Genomic DNA, 25,019 nt, shown 5'->3' on the forward strand with positions numbered 1-25,019 from the left:
AGAAGTGCTAAGGCTCTAGGCATTGAAACAAGAAGTATGGTGCTCTGGAAAGCAGTGTCCTGGAAGTTAGAAGTCTTGAGTGTTAGTCCCACCCTACTGTTAGCTTATTTCACTTTGGGAAGTCCCTTTGCCTCACTGAGCCTCAGTTTCTTTGTCTAGAAGGAGAGCCTTATGCAAAATCACTGAGGTCCCGTCTAGTGATTAATAAACAAATATATTCTATGCTTGATATGTATTTTGTTGGCAGCTTGAGAAAAACAAGTTCATTCAGCATTAAACTTTTCAAACACCCTCCAGCACGTCTCAGAGTGAATAAACTATAAATTGTATTTGAAGTGGAAATTTCTGATTAAATTCACTTCTCCTCCTGGAGTCTGTTGTACTTGGTTGCGAGTGATAACTTTTCTGACAGTTGCTGCATGAAAGCTCAAGACCAGAGTCCTCCCGGAGCAGAGGCAGAATGCAAAACTGATACCAGATATTTACATGTCTTAGTTAAAATTAACATCCCTTTTAAATTTGGCTTTCTGATCCAAAAAGGCATATATTAAAAAAAAAAAAAAAAAAAAAAAAGGAAACCTTTAAAAATGTTTTGATTTACCAGGGCATTTGTAGAGGGCTGATCATTTTGGAGTCTTTAATTGAAAATGATAAGGTATAATTTGGCATCCAAACCCAGCTTACTCTAGGCCAAAACACAGTAAATAACTTTCAGGATTCATCTGTTTTGAGTGACAAAGTAACTATCTTTATAAGAATATGTAAGCAAAAATAGTTGAAGCTTCATAATAAATTATACAAATATAGGATGGTACTAGTGTCTCTACCTCTGACTTTTCTGTTAGTCTAGATTTATAAATCTGTCTGCTCACGTGACATCTCCAGTTGAATATCTGAGATTTTTCAGACTCATTATGCTCAAAATCAGTCTCTTAATTTTTTTCCCAAACGTGTTTCCGGGGAATTTTTCCACTTTCAGCAAGTACTAATACCACTGTCCACCACTCAAACCACTCAACCAAGAACTTCCATGCCAAACACCCTTAATTCTCTTTCCCTTCCACTTTCCCCATGTAATCCATCAGCATGTCTTTTTTTAGCTCCAAGCAGTATTTCAATTCCAACCATTTTTCTCCAGCTCCACCCCATTCCCGTTGTCCAAGCAGCCATTTCTCCCGGCGATGCTGCAGTAGCCTCTTGACTAGGCTCCCTGTTCTCACTCTGGCCCCCCTATTCTTCTCTATCCACTTTCAACCCCACAGCCAGAATGATCATTTCGAAGTGTACATCAGATCATGCCTCTTTCCTGCTATTTTTTTTTCCCCACTGGCTTCTTGTACTTTGAATAAAATCCAAACATCTAACTGTGACCTCCACCTGTCCTTCTGGTTCCATCTCTTTCCACTCTTTGCCTCCTTCTCGGTTCTCCAGGCACAGGGACCTTCATTCTGCGTCACCTAACCCAAGTTCCCTCCAGCCTTGGGGCACTTGTATCCGTGTCTTTCTGACTAGTGCTCTTCCCTGGTTCCTCTCACATTTGCTCCCTCATTTCACAAGTCTCAGCTTAAAAGCTAGTTCTTCAGAGAGCTCTTTGCCTACTACCACATTTAAAGTAGCCTTCCAGCCTGTCTTTTAACATCCTGCTTTAATTTCTTAGAGAACTTAGGCTCACCTGATACTTAGCCTGCTTATTATTTCACCCACTCCAAGAAGAGCTTCCTGTGAGTAGAGACTTTGTCTCTTGTACGTCCATACCTCTAATACCTGGAACACTACACAGATATCTCATGATGTTTCTCGAATTAATCAATGATTATAACAGATCACATCATTTTAAAGTTTAAATCAAAAAAATGTTTGACAGCCATTTATTGCATGCTTATTATGAGCCCAGGTAATAACCAGAGTCTTTTTCAGAAGGAATTTGTCATCTAGGGGGAGAATGGCTGATTAAACTGGACTCGCTGAATAAAAGTCCTTGTGGGTGAGGCCCGAGAATCTTTATTTTTGAAAAGCTCACGAGTGATAGGTGATCAGTCAGGTGTGGGCACCTCTGGTGGAGATGTAGCTTTTTGTTCTCCTTTGGCCTCTTGCTGGCTCTTCATTCATGCCTAAATTTGGTTTCAGTCTCAAGTTGTGGTGTGACGTTGCTGATTTACAAGCTCTCTGGCCCTTTGGGGGCTCTGTGACCAATTAAGGCTTGGCAGGATGGCTCAAGAACTTCCTTTAAGATATACTTTGGGAAGGGATACATGGACATGAGAACAGTGACCCATACAACCCACAGCTGACCATTCCCTTCATTCCAGGGCTCTGGCCACCATATTGCACTTTCACGGGTCTCTGTTGGTACTAGTGTCTCTCAGAACAGTGCTGGCCTGTAGATATTATGGTGCAGGTGTCCCTGAAGCCCCCCCTTCCTTGTCTCAATGCCCTTGAAAACACTGTTGCTGAAGAATCACTCACCTACACATCAGCTAAGTGCCAAAAATGCTCAGGCAAAGGGTCACACTCTGGAGCATGAGGCTAAATTCCTGCCCTCAAAGATATGCTGCTCACCTCACCCTCTGAGACCTTACTTCTGGGATTGGATGTGTGTGTGATTTTAGGCTGACAGATTCCCTTAGGCTAGTGTCCAATTTGAAGCTGAGGCCTTTCTTAGATGGATGGTGGTAATAAAAGCAGCCTCCTGAGCTTCTCAGCATGTTCTCTGAAATCAGTGCACTGACTGCAAATACTCTGCTATAAAAAAAACTTTGTTTTTGGGGTTTCTGATATTAAACTCTCACTAAATTTAATCTAGTGTTAAACACACCATTGATAGGGGCTTGATTAAATAAGTTATGAAATATCCACACAATGGAGTAAGATGCAGCCATGAAAAGCAGTGATGTACATGTCTAATATTCTGATACCAAAAAATATCCATGATACCTCACTAAATTAAAGAAAAACAAGGTGCAGAACTGCATATATATATAACCCTGTTAGAAAAAAAAAGAATATATGATCTCATAGAGAATGCATGAAAGCTGATACAACCAAGTGCTAATAGAGGTTTTAAACGGCTGAGGCCTTGAGGATGGGGTGAAATACTGAAGAGAGAACGGACTGCATTTTATTTTATAGCCTTTAGTAGAATCTGAATAATTTTTAAGTGAACACGTATTGTGAGAACAATTTTTAAAGTTTTTTAAAAAAGTTTTAACTATTGAATTTGAGATTTGTGTTACTTTGACAATAAAAAACAAAAAGGGCTAACAAGGCAGATTAGAAATACAGTAGTGTTTATAGGAAAACGGAGTAAATGTGAATAATCAAATTTTCAAACTATACATAAATCCATTCAATAGATATTTACTGAGTGTCTTTACTGTACTATGTCTTGGGACACACTGGCCAAAAAAAGCAATGGCTCTGGCCTCAGTGACCTCGAATCTACCAGAAATTCTCAACTGGGTGTGGAAATGTGAGGGAGGGGCAGGTATTTTTGGTTTTTAAAAATGTTAGCGTTTGGGGTCAGCATTAGCATTAATCATGCAAGGCTCGGGCTGGTTGACTGTCCTGCAGACTGTGGCACTGCCATACACAGTGAAAAACTGCTTCCAAAAATGCAGTGGCACCTGCAGTAAGAAATACTGGATCAACACTATTTTTCACATAAATATGCTAATTCCAAATGAACTTTAATGAGATTACAGTGTCTGTGAAAGAGGTTCTTGGTTCTTTTTTTTCCCCCTTGCTCAGTTGACCTCATTCATAAGCATTAAAATCAATTTTAAAGGAAAGAAAAAACTGTCTCCAGAGACCTACCTGTCAAATGGTCTGTTCCTAGAGCATCTGAAGGCTTGAGTAGCAATAAAGTCCTAATCTTGATCAAAACCCAGTAATACAAAACTCAGACTGGCTACTGCACACGCAGGGCTTCCCTGATGCTTGTTTCACTGCTGGTTCTCAAGATAGTAACAGTCTTTTGTGTTTGGGCTTATGTGTATCTTGGCATCTGTCTGTTGTCCTTAATTACATCTTAACGTTTATCTTATTCCCCTTACCCAAAAATAAGGCCATCATCTCACTGCCTGAAACTCCCCAGAAACAGTTTTTCTGCATTCAGGCAAACTGTGTCAAGGACTCTTAAATCCTCTCTTTCCAATTGTTTCATCAGTCAAATCAAAAGGAGGCGATCTGCACAGACACAGATGCTGAAAAATGAACTATATTTACCACTTTTGTTGAGAAATGACATTTATTAATCTATTTTCCCTTCAAAATAGCTTTTACTTTTGTTCTTTCTTTTCTAATTTACTACCCTCTCCCTAAGCCTTGATCTAGACCTATTGCAACAGAACCCCTCCAACCATTTATCTTGAACTACAGAAAAATTTAAAGAAACAGTACAATGAAAATCCATATTTTCATCAGGATTTAGCAGTTGCTAATATTTTGGCACATTTACTCTCTCTTCTTCCTTCCTTCTCTGTTTCTTTGCTGACATTTCTCTTTCAATTGATCTGTCTCTGTCTGCTCAAAAGAGACACACACATAAACACACACTTTTTTTTTTTTCTGAACCATTTGAAATATGTGGCAGTCATCAGGCCATTTCAAACCTAACATACTAGCAAGGCATTTCCTCAGTGTAAAGATATTTGCTATATAACCACATTATCATTATTACACCTAAGAAAGCTAACAATAATTCTGTATGATCTAATATACTGTACCTATTCAAATTTCCTCAATTGTCCTCAAAATGTCTTATATAGATTTTTTTCCCTTCAATTTGGGATTGAAGCAACGTTTACTCATTGTATTTGACGGTTATTATGTCTTCAGTAATTATTAATCTGAAACACTACCTTCTTTTTTCTTTAATAAAATTACCTCTCTTTCTCTCTCCCCCTTTCTTTCTCCCTTCCTTCCTCTCGCTTCTTTCCTCCCTCCCTTCCTCTCTCTACCTTCCTTCTCCCCTCCCTTTCTTCCTTTTTTTCCTTTCTCCTTTCTTTCTTTCCTTCCTTTTTTATATTTTTATTTTCAAGAGTTCAGGCAGGCCAGATGCTTATAGACTGTTCCACATTCTAGATTTGTCTAATTGTTTCTTCCTGATCAGAATCAGATCAAACTTTTTTTCCCCCCACAAAATCTTGTGAGTGATATTGTCTACTTCTCACTGTATCACACCAGGATGAAAATGTGAGGTTGTCTCACTACTGGTGATACAAAGTTTGGTTACTTGGTTAAGGACCACAGATCTCTCCATTCTAAAGGCACCTTTATAAACACAAATCTGTGGAGTGATTGTTTAAAACCATGTGACTCTGCTTTATCCAATAAATTTTCATCTCAATTTTTTTTTTAGCATCTACTTACTATGCTTGTCTGAAAAAATTATTGAGGGTTGGAAAATGGTAATTTTCCAACTAGACTGTAAGGCTTGTGAGGGCAGTCCCAGCATTCATTGTTTTAGTCTTCTTACATTCCTAGGATGTGGCACAAAGTCCCATCCTCACAAATTATTATTGAAACTGATTGCAGTTACATGTGCCTAATAAATCTCTTCCTCTACTTTAAAGAGGCCTTAAAACTCCTATTCCTCTAAAAAAAGGCATTATTAACCAGCTCACCAAAAATTTGGTGGCCAATTCCAATGGCTAATAATGAAAAGAAGACAAACTAGAAAAGAAAGTGATGAGAGGAGGACTGCTGGAGGAGATACGCAGGACCCTGACAGGAGGCAGTCAGCTTCCGTAAAGGGTGGGGTTTTCGTTGCTTGGCTGCCGCCTTGAATGTGGCCTCTTCTGGGAAGTGCTAGCTGGACCACACAACGGATAGCCTTAACTCCAAGAGTCAGTGATTCCTAAAGAAGTCTCTCTCTGATCATTTGGAGGACTGGGAGCGGCAACAGAACCAGTTCAAAACTCTTCTGAAAAGACCACCTGCATAGAATCAAAGGACTGAGGAAGAACTGCCCCCTTCTGGAACGACCTCTCCCTCCTTACTGCTTTTGTTCCTTTAAGCATGTATCAGAGCTTCGTAAGTCAGCCAAGGCTGTGTGCAGTCTTTTACCATCAATCCCAAGTGAATATTGTAAGCATCAGAAAATTTTCCATTTACACAGTCAGGGAGGCATTTTCAGTCATTTAAATCTTTTCTAATTACTAATTCCCTCCTTCCAGCCCTCCCAATTTAGCACACAGAACACAGCTCCCTACAGAAATCAACTCCCCAGCGAAGTCTGAGTTTCCATGGAGTTGCTGGAGCTCTGGATGTGAACAGAGCTGAAAAGCCACATTCCCATGGTTATGGTTAGAGAAAAAACATCAAGAAATCAGCATTCACCTCCATGGTGCAGTTCCTAGCACAAAGTAAATGCTCAGTAAGTAATGGGAAGGAGGGAGAAAGAGAATCAGGAGATAAGCTAGAAAAGAGGGAAAGAAATCCAGTGAAACTGGCTTTCCTTAAACTGTCTGTGACCAGAGGTTTAAATGTGGAAGAAAGGAGTTTACTAATAAAGATAATACTAGTAACGGAATTTGAACAAGAGGGTACTATGCTGGGCTTGTTATTGCAAATCCTCCCAAGAACTTCGCTGAGCTTAACTTTTAAAGTGAGGAAACCAAGGCACAGAGATGTTAAAAGCTTCCACGCCGGCAGAGCTGGGCTAAGAGCTCCAGTCTGTGATACACAGACTGTGTGCTTTCTCCCCTCCACTTCCTCTGCCTTCTCCTCCTACAGTCCACACTGGCTGCCTCCAGCCTCAGGCTGCAGTTGACACTGTCTCTGACCCGGCACCTATGCCGGGTGCTGTTGCCTGAACACCTCCCCCTCCCCACCATCCCCTTCACTGCTATCACAAGAGGATGCCTTCTAACAGCAGCCCCAGCTCTGGCTAGTGCCTGTCCTCATTGTGGGTCACTCTGCCTTTCCATCTCCTTAAACAGCCCCTCAGGCATGTTGTCACAGCCCTTGGTCTCTAGGGGCTGCTCCCTTCAGCCCCAGTTGGTCAGTGCAGGGGCCAGGCCCCCTTAGCAGCTCCCCCATTTCGGGCATTACAGAGAGCTCAGTAATCTCCCTGAGCATCTTTTTTAAGGTGGCAGTTTCTTTTTATTTATTCATGGGGCGGGGGTTGGGCTTATTTATTTATTTATTTTTAGTGGAGGTTCTGGGGATTGAACCCAGGACTTCCTGCAGTCTAAGCACGTGCTCTAGCACTGAGCTATATCCGTCCCCCACCCGCTGAGCATCTTAATCAATGTCCAAGCATGTTGTATTCTTATGGCCAAGTTCAGTGCCTCCCCACCCAGCTCACTCCTTGAACTGTACTTCACTCTACACTTGGGCCAGTTGCATGAAAGGCTGGCTGTAGGCGCTGACCGCTGTCGCAGGCTCGGCCACATGTCGTGAGAATGACTAGCATTAAATCAATAAGGGACTGGAGGTGAGGGGGTGGGGGTGGGCAGGAGGAGAAGCAGCACTGGAGCTGAAATCCGAGCTCTCAAACTCCGTCCACAGCCCTAACAGTTCCAGCATCAGAGTAAAATATACAAAACTAGCCCTTGCTATTCTTGGCACTGGGAGTTCCGTGGAACCCAGACATGTAATTTTAATTCCTTAAAATCTCCTTCCTCTGTCTTTTCCCTTTACAATTTAGCATTGCATGCAGCTTTCTACTGCAGTTTTCTCTTTTGCCAAACACCTAGCCACCTGGAAGTGTTACCACAGCCACTGCCCCGCAGAGGTGGGCTCCCTTGATTCTGTTTCCTGCTCTCCCCCTCCCGCTTTCCCTCCCACCCCGCTCTGGGTCTCACCTACGAGGTCCTCTCCTGATTTCTCTGCATCTGCATCTGCGACAGCGCTTCTTGCTTCCTCACCTTTCCTCTGCGCTGTCTCTGCTCCCTCTTCCTGCCGCTGATCTCTCGCCTTTCTCCCACCCCCTCCCTCTGACCGACCTCCCTCCACTTTCTCGCTACATCCTTTCCCCTCTATTTCTCCTGCTCTGTTGGGAGGACCGCCTCTGACTTACCGTGTTTACCACCTAACGCTCAGTTTCTGGAATTAGTTGACCGTTTGAAGTCTAAACTGATTTGCTTCGAGAACCCTGTAATTATGCTAATACAAAACTAAATGTTTTCTCATTCCACCATTAATACAACTGAAACACTGGGTTAACTGTCAAATACAGGTAAACCAGAGGAGCTTGCTCTCAAACTGAAATGACAAAATTTTCTCTGCTTGCATTTTGAAATACCATCTCAGGCTATCTTGTTTATATTTGATGCTCTGTGACTAAGTCAAAGACAAGAATTTAGGGTTTTTCCACGTTGGGCTTCTGGGGGAGTTCTCTACGATTTATAGGACTGTGGAGCTGCTGTAAAACATTTTTTTAAAAACCCTCTTGTTCTTCTCTAATGTAGAACCCTGCTGTATATATGGGAACTGACTGAATGTTCATCCTCCTTAAAATTGTCATTACGAGCTGAGCTGAATGTCCTAGACTCCAAGGTTGCCTCCCCATCTGCCCCTTGTTTCCTAGCACTGGCCTGTCAACAGTAGCCTAAATTTGGGCTTTGGGCATGTGAATAACTCAAAGTTTACATCACCTCCATGATAACCTTCGTTTCTTACCCATCTTTTGCCAATAATTCATTTCCTCCTAAAAACATGAAAACATCACTGCATAGATATAATTTTAGTATAAACCTCAGATATAAAACACAGGGTCAAAGAAGCATTTGGGGAAGAGTCACATTGGTGACATGTGAAATGACTGATAACCATGAATATTATATTAGATAATAGATGATTATGCATGCATGCCACCCATTTGCAGGGAATGTGTCAGTTCTAAATATTGCTTCTCCTGAAAGTAGGTATAACGAGAAAGTCAGGTAAACTAGGAAAAAAGTTTTTTTGATGAATAGGAGACAAAATAAATGTGCAAAAAGCATAAATCACTAAGAAAAAGTATGTGTAATTGTATAACATGTTCTTCAGGAGAATGTATGTAAAATATCTGTTGTAGGTATGAAAAGTGACATTTTTGTTTTCTTTTTACTGGCTTGTGGGTGTCTGGCCATGTAAGTTTCCTTTCCAGCACAGATCTACCTAGGGTTAGTAAGTGGGTGGGATTCTCAAAGCAGAAACTTTTACTTGGCTTTTGTCATCTAGAAATTCCTGTCTAATCTTGATCTTTATCACCTGCAGTGGGCAAAAAAAAAAGAGTAAACTTTAATATTTTCTTAAAGTAAATTGTTTGCAATTATTTTTATGTGTGTATATGTAGATTTACATCCATATATGTATATTCACATATATGTCCTATGTATCAAAATATAAATAATTTAATTCACTATTTTAAATTAGTGCTTCTGTGTCCTGGGAGGTGGCAAAATCCAGGGATAAGTATATTTTAAAGAATACTCAGTGGATATGGCTCTAGCTCCTTCTACCAATTAGCTTTTGAATTTTGTGCTTTAGTTCCTTCATTTATTAAACAAATAAATGAACAAATGTTCAAAGGAGTCCATGAAAAGTGGCAATGTGTACGGTTCAACCTAATACCACTACTGATACCACTAAAAGCAAATTTCCATTTTGTACTTTTTAATGCAAATGACATGTAAAATGTAAAAAATTGGGTTCTTTTGGGTTATTTCCTGGTTAAAAAATATTTAATGAGTAAAATGCATGTCATTCGCTTTTTAGATTAAAGAAGAAATGGTAAAATAAATCTGCCTGGTTCTTTTCTCCAGAGGAGTTTTAGAAGGTTCAAAATTGAGTTTGATGGGAAAATTTCAGCCTCGGGCAGTGGGGGAAGGGACATTAAAATCCTTATTTATCGTTGGATAGTAAAGACAAGAGAAAATCTTTGACTATTTTAAGAGAATGACATTGAGATTGTCAACTAATGAGCTGAAACTTGTTCTGACTGTGATACATTACTGAACAAAAGATTAGAGGAAATTAGTATAACAGAGAGACCCCCCCTTTTTTTTTTTTTTGCTATATATGTGGGAGAGTCGGAGGATTGGGAGTGCGTAGGAGAAGTGTGAGAGGATGTGTGGGAGAAGAAGCGTTTAAAATGTTCAAAGGAAACTCAAATGAAGATAGGAAAATGTACGCTGGGGTAAAGGTTTCCAAAACCAGCTATTCAGACAAGTGCCTCCAGTGTTGTCACGAGCACTCTTTACTAGTAGCTTCTGAACTTCCATCTGTGCTGTCTCCTGGGCTGGGAGTACTCTTTCTTCTCCATAGTCATCCTGTCACCCTGCCTTGGGAAGCCCAATTCAAATCCTGCTTCTTCTATGAAACTCTCCCTAGTAAGTAAAGGAAATCTACTTGCTCTATCCTCAAAACTAAGGCAAAGGAGAGTACTTCTATTTCTTCTAACTCCCTCCTCCCAAGTGTTCTGTAAATGATTTATGTTTGTGTCTAGGAGGGATATGCGGGCTAGGAGATGTATTTGTACATCTGACATGGCCCTGAGACCATCTAGTCTCCTACTGAATGCCTATCATGTGCCAGGTGCTGGAATCAATAAAAATAAGGTTTGAGGTTGCTATCAGAGAGATCACAGCCTTAGGCAGTCACCTTTGAAATGCAAAATTGTACTCATGCTATGAAGGACTTTATCATGTTTCTGAATTTCTTTCCTCATCGGGGATATTGGGAATCCTTTAATTCTACCATTTGAGATTCATTGCTCTCGCTTTAGGCTTGTTATGCTGTTAAAATCTTGATATAGTTGGAATTAAACTTTGCCTTTTTCCTGACATTCAACTTCAGTGTGAACTGCTGTATCTAATTTCTTTGAAGAAATAGATTTTTACTGAAGGAGGACAGAATGAGCATGAGGACACTAGAACCCTAGGTGCACACACAGTGCGAGGAGGTAGAGTTCATGGACCAAAAGTGTGGGAAATGGACCAGAGGTCAGCCTTCACCTGGCAAGAGCAGTGTCACTGGGTTGAGGTGGGCTCATCACCAGAAGGCCAGTGCCTGCTGCTTTCAGAGCAGTTGGAGGCTGGCTCACAGAGCTGTGGACCCTGGGGCTGCTGGTTGCACTGCCTAAGAAGGTGGGGCCACCCGCTACCTCCTCTGTGTCAGGCACCATGCTGGGTGTCCTGTACCCTGGCACATTTAAGCCCCGTAACAATCCTTTGAGGTAAGAGTCAGCCCTGTTTTGCAGATGAGGAGGTTTAGTTCAGGGAGGCTGAGTCTTTGTCCAGTGGTCTCACAACTAGTTAGCAGTAGAGCAGGGCTGAGTTATCTCTCTGGTTCCAAAAGCCAACATGTTTCCTTCTTCCTGCTCTTTAGGAAATAAAGGAATCGAGTCCATTTTAAAGGCCAAATAATAATAAACTAAAGCAAATCAGAGTACTTCGAAGGGATATAATTTTGAATGAATGTCCACTTGAGGACCAGCTTAAGACATACCAGATGAAAACAACTTGAACGTGAGAACAAACTTTGTTTCCAACATTTTCAAGGATCCTATGAGATTTGATTAAAAAAAAAAATCCCATCCTTTGCAGGAATTCCCTCTCCCAAGCCCTGTGGATAGTTAGCTGACGCCTGCTGACTAACTACAAAGGAGTGAGGTCAGACCTAATCACTCCACCCACCACACTTAGCATGGCAAAGAGCTGCAGTAAATGCTTCATAACACGGGAAAATGGAGACTCAGTGTGGATGAGTGATTTGTTCAAGGTTACTTAGGCGTTAGTGGTGGAAACAGGATTTGAAAACAGACCTATCAGATTCAGAAACTGTTGGTCTGAGCTAGTGCCTCTTTGGGTCCAGATACATTTTCTGGGGCAACACAAATAGTCTGCATTCTACAGAAAAGCCTTGCAAATACTTTCAACAACAACAGTCAGCATTTATTAAATCCTTCCATGTGCCAGAAGTGACACTAATAATACATGCATTATTTTGTTTCTTTCCCCTGGCAGCCCTGTAAGTAGACACAGTCATCATTTTGTTGATGAGAAAACTGAGGCAGAGTAGTCCAGAGTCAGGATCCAGATCCACTTTTTCCCCTTCTGTGTATATACTTTTATTTTTACATTGTAGAGGTGGGTACAGTTTTTTTTTTTAATATTATATAAACAAACATAGGTACACGCTAACCAGAACAAAATAATTAGGATGTATTTAAAGGAATTAGAATTTTTATTTTTTTCCAGCTTAGAATATTTCTATAACACACTAAACACCTACATCATAGATTCTTTTGAGCCAAATGGCAACTACATATATATAGAAAATAAGTACTGATACATTAGAGGTCCCCAAAACACTTCCATCAGTGCAGTCACTTAGGATTGTAAAAAAAAAAAATCATCCGACATCTGGCTGCTAAATAAAAGAGCTGGAGGGCTAAATACATAGGGGAGTCACTCTACCCACTTTCCTGTTTCCAGCGTTTAGGGTTTCAGGTCTATTTGTAGGTTTCACATACACAGTCCCCTCCCTACCTCCTCTCTCTCCTTCCATAACTTTAGAAAGGTAGCATGAAAAAACTGTAAAGCTTGAGCTCCTTCTGAATTTTCCCAAAGTGTTTCTGCACTCGTTTTTAAGTGGGCCTCCTCGTCAGGGTTCAGCGTTACCTTCATAAGGCCTGCGATACCATTCTCTCCCAGAGTACCAGGGACACTGAGGACCACTGCCTCAGTTACTCCATAAAGGTCTTTAATTATGGTAGAAATCGGGTGCCCTCTTCTAAGAGTCTTCAAAATACTTTGTTTTAGATCAGCTCCAGATAAGGCCAGTGGCCAGAGAAGTTCAGTTACCTCTTGAATAACACGGGGGTGAGGGGAATTGAGGGACCCCACACTCTGTGCAGTTGAAAATCCACCTGTAACTTACAGTCGGGCCCTCTGTATGTCTGTGGTTCCCCCACATCCTCGGTTTTGCATCCAGTGGTTTTAACTAACAGTAGACAGTGTAGTACTGTAGTATTTACCATCGGGAAAAAAAAATCCACATATAAGTGGACCTGCACAGTTCAAACCCATATTGTTCAAGGGTCAACTGTATTGCCTTTCATTTTAATAACCATGGGCACTGGCAGTCACTTCTTTGCACGTATTTTTCTATTGCTTATGATCTTTGTCAGTTCCTATATCTGAGTTCACACCCCTCAGAGGGACACCAGCCATGCTAACTCCACCCCACACAGGAACACTTGAGTCAACGTGCTCTGCGGGGATCTACCCATGACAGCCTTCAGGGTGGTTATCAAGCTTCTGCCCAGTCAAGGAGGGGAAATGGGTAGTGTCCAGATTACAGCCGCTTCCAATAACACAGTTTTTGAGAATTTCAGTTTCCAGGCTACGTAAGTTAAGATATTGACTGAATTAGAGCCAACTAGCAGTTGCAGTGGGGACTGTGTTGGACATATGGGAACTCATTAAAGATAGTCACGTTTCGAAGGATTAAATTAAGGTGTGTTTCTCCTTTTTTCTGGTGCGTACCTGCTGTGATAATCACTAAGCTGGGGATTGTAGTGACAGGAAAATCGCTGCTGGAAACAATATTTGGCATCTTCATAAAAGGACTGCCATGTTGAAGATCCATTGTCTCACCCTTCAGTTTGCTTTTATCATCAGCCACAAAGACAAGTTCATCACTTAAGCCTTCTAATAAAATGGTGATAGCACAGGCTATGCTGACTGATCCAGCTCCATAATGGAGACCTTATTGTGGTGAATGACCTCCTTGGAAGTGAAATTCATCATAAATTCACGGGCAGTGGGGGTGAAGGACCTGCAGGGGTCACCAAGACATCCCTAGGGGGAAGAAAAACTCCTCCCACAGTGTCCACTCTCCAGCTGGCCCTTAGGGCTCCCTGGGCCCAGCTCAGGTCTGCTCACGCCAAAGGTGAAGGAAAAGATGGGAGGCCAGCTCATTGAGCTGGAAGTTCGACATCCTCCTCATCTTGTTACTGTTCAAGGCCACGCCCAATGTGCGGGCCCTTGCCTGAGTCTCCCCTGGGCCTCCAGAAAGGACTTCTCCCATTTGCTCAGATGAAGGCAGTCAAGGATTTTCTCTAGTGAATCCAGGAGTGACCATTTTACAAACCTGCATAATAAACCAACGCAGGTCCCTGGAATTAACTTGACTTCTATTTGTAGTGTGGATGCCAAGTCAGTCCCACTCTTTGACTCCAGAGCCAATGTGCTTAAGCGTCACTATATCTGACTCCATTTCCCTTGATCTCACCCTCTTGAGGACATCCCAGTTTCCCTTTCACCCGCAGCTGTATCTTGTGCATTAATCCTGGTCTCTTGCTTCTTGAGTCCTTTATAAAAATGCAGCAACTAGAATAGAACATCCAACCCTAACAAGGGTCTAACCAGTGAGGCCAGAAGCTTGTCCTTTTTCTAGGCACCAGCACCATATTTCTGTAAATAGGTTCCAGGTAAATATTTTGACATCATCATCAGATGGCTACCTTGTGGTCACCTCAAACCACAAACTGGTGCAATTAATTTTGGGAACTGTGTTCTCCCAGACTGTCTGCCTGAGCAAGGAATTTTGTGCGTGTGGTAAATATAAGTGGCCAACAAGTATTTACAGGGTTTGTGCCAGTAGTTTGCTTTCTTATGGCTACTTACTAGATTAACACCTCTTGAACCTCAGTTATTTTTTCATTGGAAAATGGGAAAAGAATATATTCCCTGCTAATGTTGTGGGAGGTTCAAATGAGATAACGCACAAAATGTAATGTGATGTTATTATCACAGATAATCTAGGTTTTAATACCACACCAGGAAGGTAATTATAACTGCTAAAGCTGTAATCACAGAAACTGTAGCCTACAAGTCCTAAACTATCCCAAACAAGATCATCTGTCCAGCTTTTAACAAGGAAAACATTTTTACAGTTCTTTTTTTCTTACATGTTCTAAGTTGGCTTTCACTGCCCTCTAGTGGTTGTTACACGGAAAACATAGCTATAATTTTTACATTTTAATTTTTAAGATACTAGGCACAGTCTTAAAACATCCTTCAAACACTGTTAGGTTACACATGTTCCTGTCAGTTGGCAATCCTTAGAGTCAAGCTGCAGGGACAGTTTCTGACATGCCCAGCACAATGTGGATATACACTGCCATGCTTCATTTTACTAGGTCTTCACTCAGAATCTACTGACTTAAAATAATTAACTTCATTCATGAAATATTTATAGGTAGTCAGGCAAACGAGAGATATTGTCGTGGCTTGCAGTTTGATGAGGGAAATGGAGTATTAAATCTGTCCTTACAAATCAGCGTGGTGAAATGTGATGGTGACGTACTGGGTATATGAGCCCGTTAAAAGGGATGCCTTACCCGGGGGCATTTCTGTGGGTGTTGAGAGGGTGAGGTGGGATTTGTCAGAGAGGGTGTTCAGAGAGTGTAACAAGTAACCTGAGATCTACAGGTTGAATAGAGGAGACTTATTCAGGAGGAGAGGGTGAGGCAGGCAGCGTGTTTGAAGGATTAAATATGGTAGAGAATAGAGGAGGGAGGGGGTTTTAGAGATGAGGCTGGACAAGCTTAAAAAAGCCATCCTGAGGAATTTTGACTTTATTCTGATGGTTAAATTATAACCAATAGACAAAAAAAAGCATGATTGCATGCCTTCAATTTTTATTTTTGTTTTTTAAACTTTTATTATTTAAGGGGAAACCTTTACTTATTAGTCATAAATTAATTGTTTGGAACCTTCAGTGCCTCTTTTTATCACCCAGAGTTCTCTCAAACACGTACATTCCTAGCATGCTGCAGCTGGAAGGACCTTCAGATGTCACAAGTTTCCATCCTTTCACTCTGCAGAGACTTGAGGGAGCAGGTGGTCAGGACTTGGTCAGGTTGCCCCTGGGAACTGCTTGCTTTTCCCACCAGTCTAGACCTCAAGCCCCTCACCCCACATCAGAGATCTGGTGAGTGTCCTCTGTCTCCTGTCTTGCTGATTTGGACTGTGCAGAATTCTTGGGCACCACCAGCCTTTCTCCTCTGCATTGGACTTGACCATCTTCCTTTGTGGCTTGATGGAAAGATGGTTTATCTCAGACTTGCGGGGAGCCTCTGGGAGGTCTACTCATGTCTAAGGAGAGCATGAATCCTCCCCAGATCACCTGGTCTGGTTTTGCCTCTTCTCTGGAACTCCCTTGTTTCTCTGTACTTTTCTTATGGCATAACTCTGGGGGGACCTACCCACTTCTTCCCCTAGACCACATGCATCTGGAGGACATGACACATGGCTTAGTCATCACTGCATCCTGCAGAGCAAGGTAGTGTGAGCTCTGAAAACCTCTGTCAAGTTTGCTGTAGACAGGGATGGGTGGATAAATGGACAGGGCAGGATATCTTATTTCCTAACAGAAGGTTTAAGTAGATGTTGGTAAGGGAATGAAAAATATATAATTTTAATAGCTTGTATCAGAATTTTTCTCAGGGGAAAAAAATGAGCTTAGAAAATAAAGTGATGAGCCATCTGAGGTGAAAGGAGAGTCTTACAGGCAAGCAAAATGATAGCTGTGTTTTTAATGTGAAAAGACCATGAATTGGAAGGTAATAAGAGATAAGAGAAGAGAGGTCAGGAAAGGAGAGAAGAGAGAAATCTGGACAGCACAGGAGAGTGCCCAAAGGACTTTAAAACCAGAGACATCTGATACTTAAAAATGTTACAGCTTTAGTGCAAACTCACTGTCATCTTTTTGAACTTTAAGTACCATCTATTACACAAAGGCGATGCTAATAAGCACTCAATGACATTTACGTTCGATACAGGAAGTATCCTTTTCTGTGATGTTTGCAATTCTGGCACAACTGACTTACATCTACATATGCTGAACAGAAAGGCAGATAAGAAAAATGAAGGAAAAATGTAGATTCTACTCTCCTGAATCCTATCATAAATCTACAAATAAAATAATAAAAAAATACATGAAAAAATGGTCATAGTTTAGCACAGTTTATGTTGCACACAAAACATGAGAGATAGGCAATAAAAGTTTTTGTAGTTTAGATCCCAGAATCATTTTCAGCATGGTCCATCAGGAACGTTTGCCTCCAGGGTAGATTTTGACCAGAGTGAAATAACAAGCAATTAAATTATATGGGAGATTAACTATTGGCCTTTCACTGACCCCTCTTCTTCTTCCCTTCAAGCAAGAGAATCATCGATCAGTTTATGTTCAGGAAGGAGCAACATTTTTCATTTTGAGCTTTTCCAGCAGTCTTGGCTTTTAGGGCTTCTGGCTGATTCTTAGTGCTCTGCTACTTACAAAAATGGGACTCACAATATAAAAAGAGAGAAAAAAGAGGCAGTGAAGCCACAAATTCTACTTCCATATTTTAATTCACTTTTTATTCCCTGAATTATATTTTAAAAGCCTACCATTAAGATAACGACCAGTTTTAATGCAAATACAATCAGCAGTACAAAAACTGCAAACAGGCCAGACACCACTGGAGTATACAGTTCTGTGCAAAAGTCTTTTACTGCCATCTTGTGGACTCTCAGGGAATAACCCCAGCTGCAATGTCTATTGTACCTTGGACTACTAGGTTCAAATACCACAGTATATGAAAGTAACTAGGAGAATGTCTAAGAAAAGAGTAATTTTATTACTTTGGATGCACTATTTAAATTCTCTGTGAATTGGTTTTTTTGTGAAAAGTGGGTATTATACATAACGGTCCATCCTTTTTCTGTCTCAAGTTTGCTTTGAAAATTAAACATAAAATTGCTCTGTAAATTAGAAAGTACTCTTCAGAAACAATGGCTTATTTTCCTTGTTATCATGTTGCACTACCTGATTGATGATACCTAAGCATTTTGTATGTAACAAGGGCAGGATGATTCAGACTGAAGAATCAGACCTCAGTGTGAAGATGCTGTTTGTTCTCTCTGGGGATACTAGGTTTTTATGGCACAGTGTATGACAATATGGTAAATGGAAAAAATGTTTAAAAAAAAAGCAGCTAAATATTCAGGTTTCCATTTAATTTTATCACTTTGGGTGCACTGTTTAATTTCTCTGGCCTTCAGAGTGATTTGTGTTATCTTTTGAGGCTCTCAGGACAAGAGAGTGGATGTTCCCAATGAAAAGAATCCATGAAGATTATGTCTCCAGGAGCAGATAGTAATGTGGGCCTGGGGATTGAGGAAGGGGGTATTTTTCTTTTTTTTTTTTAACTAGTTTACTGATGTGCACAGGGGTTCTGACATCCCATAAGCTCAGCAGATATGGAGTATAGGAAGAGCTTCTTCCAGAAAAATAAAATGCTGCCCGTGGGATATCATCCACCAAACCACACTTCATTCATTTCTCTTGTAAGCTTTGCATCAACCAGAAAACTAAGGTAGTATGTTGGATCATAGATGGCAGAGGTGACTTAAAAAAACATCTGAGCATTTCAGGGAAAAATTGGGAACAAATTTTTAAAGGCTTTAAAGGCTTTCCCTTCCCCTTGGGGGAGACTTCTAAAAGTTCTCTCATTTGCTGATTTATTCACCACTTACTAACAACGCTGTGTGCCTCGTGCTGCTGAGTTAGGCCCTGCCTGCAGTTATAATCAAGACACACCTCTGTTTTCAAGGAATCCCCAGTCTGTTGGGAAAATGTTCATGAAAACAAATCAGGACCAAAAGGAGAACACAGGATGTCACTAAAGATCTGCGGAGACACAGGGTTGGGAGGAGGCAGGAGGCCTTCTCTCCCTGTATCTGAGTCCTTCTTAAGGGCCTTTTGTAGGGCCTTTAATTCACCTTCCTCCATGTTTAATAAATTTCTCCCTCCTCTGATGTCTTGAAGCTCTTAACTGGAATAACTCATTCACCTGCTGCTCATCTCAGGCACTTTGCCTGGTTAGATTTCACTTAAGTAGTCTCTTAGCCTTGCTTCTCTACCTGCAATTTGGTATTAACTATTAAAATGTCATTTATAAATGATAATCAGGTTATGGCTTCAAACATAATTTTCATTCCTTCCTTTCTGAGATATATGTATACACACACGCACACACACACATACACACAGGTGTGTGGGTATATATATATATATAAATTAAGAACATGTTCTAAGCATCATTCATTCCTGAGTTTTTTTTATGGCTTAGTAATATTCTATTGTGTACACACACACACACACACACACACACACACACACACACACATATCTGTCAGTGGACATTTATCCAGTCATCTGTTAGCGGCATTTAGGTTGCTTTCATATCTTGGCTACTGTAAATAGTGCTGCTATGAACACTGGGGGTTCATGTATCTTTTCTTGTCTTTGTGTGTGTGTGTGTTTTAAATTGCCTTTATTGAAAATATTGTAGACAAATCAAATTGAGATTGTCAAGGAAAATTTAGGATCTGTGGTTTTATCTCTGTAATATTTAATGCCACCATTATTGATAATCAGAATCACTTTTCAGGAGCCATGGCCATTAGGGTCTTAAAATAAAAGCAAGAATAGGTTTAATATAGACTCTTAAGAGATTTTATTGATAAGCAGTGGAATTGAAGGTACCATGTTAGCTACTTATTGCTGCATAACCAAGTACTACAAGCTTAGCATCTTAAAACAGTGCACATTTATTATCTTACAATGTGTGTGTGTTGAGAGTCCAGGCATGGATGAGCTCCTCTGTTCTGGGTCTCACAAAGCTGCAGTCAGGTGTTTGTGGGATGTTCTCATCTGGAGGCTCAACTTCAGATAGGAAGTTGAATCACTTCCACGCTTACTAAGGTTAGTGGAAGATGTAATGTCCTTATGGTTGTATGATAGAGAGCCCTAGTGTGTTGCTGGTTGTTGGCTGAGGGCCACTCTCATGTCTTAGACGATGTCTGCAGGTGCTAGAGATCACCTGTAATCCCTTGTCATGTGGGCTTCCACCATGGCTACTCACTTCATCATATCTTTTTGAATTAGAGCTTTTGTCTTCCGGATATATGTGCAGGAGTGGGATTGCTGGATTATATGGTAAACCTCTTTCTAGTTTTTTTTTTTTTCAATTTTAATTGAAGTACAATCAATTACAATGTGTCAATATCTGGTGTACAGCACAATGTCCCAGTTATGCATATACATACATATATTCGTCCTATTTCTAGTTTTTGAAGGAACCTCCGTTCTGTTCTCCATAGTGGCTGCCCCAATTTACATTCTATCAAGGAACTTACTGATTTTAAACAACAAAATAGCAGGGTGAGAAGACTAAAACAAACAATGTGGTTATTCCTTTCTATCACATCAGCTGTGCATTATGACCATGTTCATGTCCTGTTTCTCCACTAGGTTATCACCCCCTGAGGGTGGGATCAAGGTCTGACTCACCTGTCTTTCCTGTAGCACCTAGCCTAGCATGGGACAGTCATGCTTTCACTACTGAGCACCTGTGAAGTGCCAGGCCCTGTTCATGCTCTGGGAACACAGCAATAAATAAAGTGAATCAATAGGAGATACTTAAAATCAAAGAATTAAAAAATGAGAATTTCCCAGTCATGTATGTGAAGTATTTTCTACCTCGTCTCCTCCCTTCTCTCTAAATATATATGTATATACGTGTATATGTATATATGTGTACATATACACATATATTTAGATAAATAAATAAAACACCAATTTCCCCTCTCTACTAGATCATTTCCACCAACATGTACATAGACATTGTTGTTTTAAAAACAAACTCTACCCTCCAGTGATCATCCTACTTCATTCTCCTTTTTAGAAAAACTAAACGTCTATGCTCCTTGGCATTAATTTCTCTCCTCTCATTATCTTAGAAATCCACTTCTACAGATTCTCACCCCATTACGCTGCAGACACTGCTTTTTCATTTGGTCAGTAAGTTCCATGTGATTACATTCAGCAGCTAATTTTCACTTCCCATTTGACATGACTTCCCAACAACACTGAAAGCAATCACTCCCACTCCCTGGAAGTACTTCCTTCTTCGCTCCTGGGGTCCTACTTGATTTCCTCTTGCCTTACTGGTTGTTCCTCTTAGTTCCCTGGGTGGATCCTCCTCTCCTCCCGGGGAGGACCCGGCGCACTCCAGGGCGCAGTCTGTCTCTGCCTCTGTTACCTGCTCCACCTGTAGGAGCATCTCTGCCTCAGCTAATAGTAGGAAACCTTAGTGTCATCCTTCACACCTTCCTTTCTCTTTTACCCCACACCCAGGCTTCTAGGAAATCTGCGAACTGTCCCTTCTAACTATACCCAGAGTCATTCCTCGCTTCGTCCTCTTCTACCAGAGCTGTCCGACCCTTCACATTCTCTGATGCAGATTATTCAGGCAGATTCCTGGCTTGCTTCCTGTTCCATCTTTGTCCCTTATTAGTCTGCTATCAACACAGTGGCCAGATGGGCCTCTTAGTGTCAGTGAAATCATGTCGTGTCACTGCTCATCACCCTCCCATCCTCCTCTCAGAGGAAAGCAGAGCTCTTACAGAGGCTGAGAGGCTGTGCTCTCTGTGACCCACCCATTCATGGCTCCTCTGCCCTCATCTTCTCCTTCCCTCCTCTCCTTCCAGTCTCACCTCAAACACACAAGGTGTGCACCTTACACACAGCTCTTCCCTGCGGAACTGCCCTGGAGATCTGCATGGCCCATTCCCTTTCCTTTATTCTTTGCTAAAATGTCATCTTTTCAGTGAGCTCTGCTCTGACCACCTTATTTAAACTTTCACCTCCTCTTCCGGCACCTCAAATTCACCTTACATTCCTCTGTTGGTTTTTCATTGCACTATCACCTCCAAATAGGTTATATAATTTCATTATCCATGACTTTAAAAAACTATTGTTTTTCCTACTAGAATGCATGCACCATGAGGCAGCAATTTTCCTCCTTTTTTTTTTTTTTCTATTTCTAGCACTTAGAATAGTGCCTTGCATATAATGGCTGCTGAATAAACTATTATTGCATGATTGAATACATGAATGGTTAGTGCTTATTAGCACTGTGCCGATGGCTTAAATATATTATTTTATTTAATGCTCCCTGTAAGACTGACAGGTGTTATCATCCCCATTTTACAGGTAAGGAAATTAGTGTCTTACGAGACTAACCAGGTCAAGCTCACAGAGCTGGGAAGTAGTGGATTTGAGATTTGAATTCCAGCCTGTCTGATTTTCAAGGTCATCCTTTCTCAACTCCATCCTGTTGCCTTTCCACGTTCAGTCGCCACACCATCCAGCAAACGGCCGTGCATCAGTGAACACATGCCTACTTCTCATTTTTACATGTCAACTGGATCTTCATGGTGCAGCTTTCTCCCAGCTAAGCTTGTGACTTCCAAACCATGATTGTTTATGTATTACGTGCAGCTGCTCACACCCCAGAACGGTAGGGTTTTTGTGTTCTTCCATGTCCAAACCCCTTCTCAGCACCCACCGGAAGAGCTCACCCAGCCTCTGTGCCCTTGCTACACTGTTCCTTCCAACCGGCAGGCTCGCCTTCCTTAATTCACGGCAACGAATGTTCTTGAGCAGCAGGGCTTTTAGGCACTAGGGCCACAGTCTCTGTCCTGAAGAAGTTCTTGGGTTTTGTTTGGAAGAAACCAACGTGAGAACAGATCATTCGCCTACTCTGGGCAGGATCTCTAGGGGCTTCACTACAGGAAGAACCCGGTACAGTGGGGGCACCACCCACAGCACCTTTAGGACCTGTGCCTGTTTGTGGTAGAGGAAGGTGAGAGGGAAGGCTTTGAGGGGAGGAGCCCGCCCGGAAAATCCTGTCCTTTCCTGAACCCCCTCCCTTCTTCCTAACTGTAGGCTCCCATGAGCATCCTTTTTGTAGAAGTGATGCTGCACTTTCAAAGTGGATAACGTGGATCATTACAGAATCACTCTCAGAAGCTGTGAAATGGGAAATGCGTGTGTGTGCATATGTGTGTCTACGTGTGTCTGCTCTGTACAGTGCTAGACCCATATAAGGCCATTCATAAGTGCATCTTAATTGGCAGGAAGGTAAATAGAATTCTTTAGGGCCTTTAGAGCCTTTCGACGGAGAAGACTATGATGAGCAGAAGGATATTAGGCAGGGCAGGTCGAGGTGGGGAGAATGTGGCCTGGGCATCGCAGTGGAAACCCTCAGCATAACCACAGCCAGGACTGCTTGTAACTGGAAATAGATAGCTGTTCTCACCAAATGACTAATTCCTATTTGTTCTCAAAATACAACCCACTGTTAATTTTCTTGGAACTCTTCCCTGGATTCTTCCAAGAGACTATTTCAGCAAGCCCCTGGTAGTCAGTCCTGGAAAAATGACTTTGCGTTTGGGTGAGGAGGGAGAAGGGGTAAGAGATATTTACTGTGCCCTTCCTGTGTGGTAGGTCTTTATTTCTGTTATCCTACAGAGTAGAATTCCAAGACTCAGAAATTTTAAATAACTTGATCAAGACCATACAGTTAGTAAAAGGTGAAGCTAGGATGGGACCCTAGGTCTGCCTGACTTCTCTAAGGCAGTATTTTTTTCACCTTCCACACCAACCTCACAAATTCTATCAGCTCTAATCATGCTGTTTCCCTGTGTAATATCATGATTGTAAGAAATATACACTCGGCCTTTGTTCCTGTTTCTGGCACAGAGCTCCTAAAACCCTTGGAATTTCCTAAGTGATGGGAGAGACAAAGGAATCTTTTGTCATGTTAATGAGGTGACTTTGGGACTCAACCTAAGGATGGCGCTGGTTGTCAGGAGAACCCACCTTGTTAGAATTTTCTTGGTGCTACCCCCCAGACCTCCCAGGAGAGAGGAGCTGGAGACTGAGTTCAGTCTCCTAAGGTCAACGATTTAATTAATTATGCCTCTGTAATGAAGTCTCTGTAACAGCTTACAAGGAGAGGGTTTGGAGAGCTTCCCACTTGTTGAATGTGTGGAGAGGAGGGGAGAGTGTCTTGCCTGGAGAGGGCACGGAAGCTCTGCACCTTTCCCATACCTTGCCCTATGCATTGCTTTCATCACTTTTCCTGAGTTGTATCTTTTTATAATAGACTGGTGATCTAGTAAGTAAAATATTTTTCTGAGTTCTGTGAGCTGCTCTAGCAAATTAATTGAACCCAAGGAAGGGGTCATTGGAACCTCCAATCTATAGCTGATTCATCAGATGGTCAGAAATACAGCAGACAACCTGGACTTGCAACTTGCTTCCGAAGTAGTGGGGTGAGGTTAGGCACAGGCTTGTAGGACTGAGCCCTTAGCCTGTGGAGTCTGATGCTATCTCCAGGTAGATTGTATCAGAACTGAGTTTAATTGTAGGACACTGAGCTGGTCTCAGAGAATTGCTTGTTGGTGTGGGGAACACCCACCCTCACCCATACACACACCCGCCTGTTGAAATTGGTGACCAGAACCTTTACCCTGCTTCAAACTTTTCCGCAAATTTCTGCTGCCCTTTCATCTTCACTCCACTTTAAGGCCTTAGAAGGTGTATGAGGTGCTTCCTTCCTCTCTAATCTCACCTCCATATTCCCTCTTCCTCTCTACATCTAAACCGTACCACACATGGTGTGCTCTCCCTTGTTTCTGGGCCAGGGATGTGCGGATCCCCTGCTTTCCTTTTCCTTCCTTGCCCTGCCCTTTGCTCTGGCTGTACTTTCTATGTCATTGTATTGTGTTGTACTGTACTTTAGGTCCTGGAGATTGAACCCAGGACCTTGCTTGGCTCCACCGCTGAGCTCTACCCCACCCCCTCTCTCAAAGCTGAGGTAAGACGTCACTTCTTCAGAGACATCTTTCAGGTGCCCTGGTCTAGGTCAGGCCCCCCTGTGTGTGCTCCCCAGCACCTGTGGCTCCCCTGTGGTAGCACATTCAGAGCTCAAATTTGCAAACTCCATGAGGGTCAGGATGGGGCTTATCATATTCACCGCTGTGTCTCTGACCCTTGGCACTGTGTCTTGTCCAGGGTAGGACAGTATTTTTTTTTTTTTAATACTTTTTCTACATATGTTTTCCTTAAATATTTTCTCAATAATTTTCTCTATTTTGTTCCCCAACCAAAGTAAAAATAATAGA

At 41.7% G+C, this 25,019-nt stretch overlaps 1 protein-coding gene and 1 pseudogene across 21 annotated transcripts in view; both read right to left on the reverse strand.

The window, feature by feature from the left end:
* Nucleotides 1-25,019, reverse strand: part of DLG2 (discs large MAGUK scaffold protein 2) — a 1,729,700-nt gene that overhangs the window by 295,856 nt on the left and 1,408,825 nt on the right. Inside the window, exon 1 of one of the 21 annotated variants that reach the window (XM_031460451.2) lies at nucleotides 7,809-8,127. The exons of the other annotated variants lie outside the window; for them this stretch is intronic. The gene's annotated coding sequence lies outside the window, so the exon portion shown is untranslated. Of the gene's footprint in view, nucleotides 1-7,808; nucleotides 8,128-25,019 lie in introns of those variants that run through there. 21 annotated transcript variants of the gene reach the window in all.
* LOC135322559 (L-lactate dehydrogenase A-like 6B) lies at nucleotides 12,299-13,739 on the reverse strand (annotated as a pseudogene).

Source organism: Camelus dromedarius, chromosome 12 (genome assembly GCF_036321535.1).
Source record: "Camelus dromedarius isolate mCamDro1 chromosome 12, mCamDro1.pat, whole genome shotgun sequence".
In the NCBI taxonomy this organism is placed as follows: domain Eukaryota; kingdom Metazoa; phylum Chordata; class Mammalia; order Artiodactyla; family Camelidae; genus Camelus; species Camelus dromedarius.